General features: G+C 35.9%; 1 pseudogene; it reads right to left on the minus strand.

The window, feature by feature from the left end:
- Window positions 1-778: 778 nt before the first annotated feature.
- On the minus strand, window positions 779-3,337 carry LOC111399908 (annotated as a pseudogene).
- Window positions 3,338-4,364: the final 1,027 nt, after the last annotated feature.

The raw sequence follows: 4,364 nt of genomic DNA on the forward strand, positions 1-4,364 counted from the left end.
CGGCTACCTTTTTACAACTTCACTCTAGTCACTAGCCCCGTTGAAGTGTTAGGCTATTTAGTCCCTTTTTGATTTAGCTCAATGATCAATCAAAATTCTTCTCCACCATTTAAATCATAGTTATTAAAATCGGACTGAACAGATTTAAAAAATTGTGACCTATCCATTTTACGCTTCAATTAATTGGCAATTGGTTTGATGCACTCAATTTGTTTTGCTTTGCCTTTTAAAAGATTGTATAAACGAAACCTGCTCGTTTCCAAATTTGAGTCACTTTTAATTTTGTTTAAGTGAAGTCAAATCTACATATTTGTATCAAGTGTATCATACAAATTTCCAAAACACATCCTATATTGGAAACAAACTGATGCAGCGTGATCAAGAGATTGACGCTTGATAAGAACTCGTTGATTTCGGAACCAAATGCCACGAGAATGATCTGCAAATTCGGAACCAAAATGTCCGCGAGAATGATCTGAACGTCTGCCTATTACAATGTTATTCATGACTTTATATAGCAGACCAGAAGAGTTGTGACAAACTAAGGAAAGCAAATAAACTTACGGAAAATAATTAAAGTTTGGATTTTTCAATTTCTAGCCGCATGATCCTTACTTTTAGGTGGGAAACTATCCTTCATTTAAGTACATTGTTTTGCCTTGTGATTCTTGATTATCCATATGATCCGCCTTTGATTGATCTTCGGTGCTGAAATTTCTCCATGAATTGGTTGGCCATATACTGGTATACATCCCAAATGCTGAGGAGGAATTTTTCATCAGGCCATAGACCTCGAATTTGTATCGGTTTCAGCTTCCACAAACCATCTATTAACCCGTCTACTAGCAATATCCACCTGCAAGAAAAAAGACATTTGATTAAGTAGTCAGATTGAAGCGGGACATACAAATTAATCAATTTTCAGCATCATATCCGTAGTTTGCAGGTCGATCTTCATACCAAGGTATCAAATTGTTTAAAAATAACCACTAAAAGTGAAGGGAAATCCAAGTTACCTGGTTATCCCAATCAGTTTTGGAAGTTACTATCACAAACTTCACAAGTATGATAGTCTGGACGAGCGTGCCAAATAACATTCCTACCCAAACACCCTGTCAAACATAATCATAAAAAAAAAAAAAAAAAAGGTTGCTGATCATAGCATATAGAAAAATTCATGCCGGTTGGTGCATATAAACGGAAGAAGAATCTATTTTGGTTTTTGCGAAAAACCGAGTGTGTTTGTCTTTATTATAGCAATCCCTTTTTCTATGTTGTGTTGTGTGCGTGTCCCTGTACACGTTTGGATGGGATCGGGGGTAAGGGGAATCATCAATAAGAATATGTCAAAGAGCATTCAGGACAGGGGTGGACCCACTAAGGAACGAGTGGGGAAGGCCGCCCTCAATAAATTTTCAGAACCTTCAATTGGACCTTGTTAAATTTAAAATTTCAGATTTTTTTTGGTTTCTTTCACAATTTATTTTAGCCCATTTTTTGTCTCACCTCCACTGAATTATAATTCTGGATCCGCCCCTGATTCAGGATAGAATAAGCAAAATGATTAAAACTCACTTCAACTTGTAGTTTGATAACATAACCAAGCACAACTCCAATAGGAATTCCTATGATGTAATAGGATCCTATGTTAACATATGCTATCGTGCTCTGTTGTCCAGCCCCAATGGCAACACCTATTGTAAGAGGGAAAAAAATTTGAAGCAAGCAGTCATCAGCGTAGCGAACTGAAATTCTTCTAATTATTGCTGCTATTATTTAATTTTCTCTTCCTAATAAAAATGATTGTTTGTGCGAAAATAATGCATAAATGATTCATACAACAAACCACCAAACATAAGCTTACCGGAAAGAACTGGTTGAACACTGTTCAAGAGTATGGAAAATGCCAGGAGAGGTGACAAATGAGCGACTGCGTTGGCCACATCTTGACTTTTAGTGAAGATATAAGCTAGACGTCCACGAAAGGACAAGAAAAATACAAATAGAGCTAGTCCAATGACTAATGATGTTAACACTATCACAATGATTGAAAACTTCGCGGCTTTAGAGTTTCCACTTCCAAGCTCATTAGCGACACGAACACTAAAATATAGTAATTGAAGATACGTCAAAAGTGGCATGACCAATACGAAATATAAACAAATCTCGGATAGCTTTGTGACTTTGAGGAAAATAAGGACAATTATAGTACCTTGCTGCAGCCAAGAAACCAAGAGAAATCATCATTTCCCAACCATTGATGTTAAGACTGAAAAAGAAAAAGTGCACTTTTATTCTTATATGAAGCTAGGACGAGAAGGAAATTAAAGAATGAGGGAAAAAGTGTTACCATATAGAAAGAGCATCAATAGCAACCTCAGCATTTTTCAGATTTCCTGTCAAAAGAACCAGTATTGTGTTGTACCAGAGTTCAAGACTGTCAAGAAACCAAAGGGTTTATGATCAAAAATTGCATATTGATGGTGTAGAGAAGTAAATCCTAAATCGTTTCTCTTCCAAACTCCCTGGTTTCTTTTAGGGAATACTACAAAAAGGTATATAAAACATGACATATATTGAATTCATGGACAGCAAAAAGATAAAACTTCCGGCACTATACTGAACAAGATTAATACTAAGAACACGACTAGACTCCAGGCATTTCAGTCTCAAACCTCATGAACAGCATGAAACATGTACAAATATATCATAACAATATATTACTACTTTATACTATAAACATATCACGGCCTTGTGGTTTGGCAGGTTACTAAACTTATAGAATAAATGAAATGAGCCTAACCAGAGCATTGCACCAGACGATAAAGAAACCTTCACTACTGGCCAAAGATCGTTGAAAGCTAGAAACGAAAAACCTTTCCATGTTTCCCGACATCCTCCAGAGAGAACAAATATTAGCTGACCCATATTAGGGATCCAGTATGCCAAAATAGTGGATACCATAGCCCCAGTAATCCCAAACTTGTACTTAACTGTTAAAAGCCATGAGAGAGATGTGGATTGATAGCGAAAGTGTCGCCAAGTATGTAATAATCATGTTCTTACTCTGTGATTGTAGGAATATTTGGCAGCTAAATGATATGATAAAGGAGTATATCACAGAAATGAACCAAAGACCAATAGTTCCGGCCATTTCTGCAATGCATTCTTCTTGGCCTAAAGCTTTTAAAATCAGGTTGGCAAAACGAAACATTGGCATAACTAGAGTTGTGGTTACAACCAAAACAAGCCATGATAGCTGAAGATATATCCCAAGCATGTGATACTGTTTTGCTCCATAGGCTTGTCCGCATAGAGTTTCCAATCCACTGACCATGCCCAACTGCACAAATCAAAGTAGGAAAATGCAAGATTTCATAACTCAGTTTCTTGACAAATGATAAGCACTGCTTCGGATGTATATATACCTGTGTGCTAAAGTTGATGATTTCATATAAATTTCTATCAAATAACGTAATACTAATTAGAAATGAAGTCTAGGGTCTAGGATGCCATTTCTCCTTCGACGCAAGATTTTCTACTAGCTTCTTATGTGAAGTCGAACTGGCAAATATGTGTATGTGTGTGGCATCAGTCAATTGACTAATACACTTGAGCAAGATCAGAAACAGGAAAACTGAACCTGAATTTTAAATCCTAATCAACTTCTTGGAATATCATGTCCTGGTATAGAGAGATTGAACAAATGCCATGAACATTTTTAGTTTTGATAAACGAATCATTGACCTGTTCATTATATTTAAAATTTATGGTTCATTGAAGTTTTTTTCTCTAATTTAATTTTGAATCATTAAAAACACACCCTGTAGTATTAGAGTTCGAGAAATAATAAATAATCAAAGAAGCTTCAAGGTCAAAGAAATTTTTTCCTAGTTACGTAAATCAAGATTAGTTTTCTTAAATTGTTAATCAAGAAACATGCATAAAGGCATCCTGGTTCTGCTTTAGCCAAAAAAATAAAAAAGAAAAAGAAAAAAACCCACTGTGAATAAGTTAAGGGAGATGCTGTATTGTACCAGAATCCCATTGGCAAATCTCAACAGAACAGTAGAAACCAGAGCGTATGCTGCAAGTTCCGTGGAGCCAATATGGCCAACAAATGTATATTCATCAAGTCTCATTTAAATACCCACATAGCCATATTAACACATGGTAAAAAGATTATACTCACTAAGAAAGCTGGTGGCGCGTAACAAGATTGCACAGAGAGGAAGGAGAAGAAGACTGCAAAGTTGAGGCCTTTACTTTCGCTGTTTCTCTTATTACAGATTTCACAGCGATATTTATATTGTATTTTGAATCCAATTATTTCTCTGCGTCACAATATTTTTGGATAGTTACTC

The sequence above is a fragment of the Olea europaea genome, chromosome 9 (genome assembly GCF_002742605.1).
Source record: "Olea europaea var. sylvestris chromosome 9, O_europaea_v1, whole genome shotgun sequence".
NCBI lineage: Eukaryota > Viridiplantae > Streptophyta > Magnoliopsida > Lamiales > Oleaceae > Olea > Olea europaea.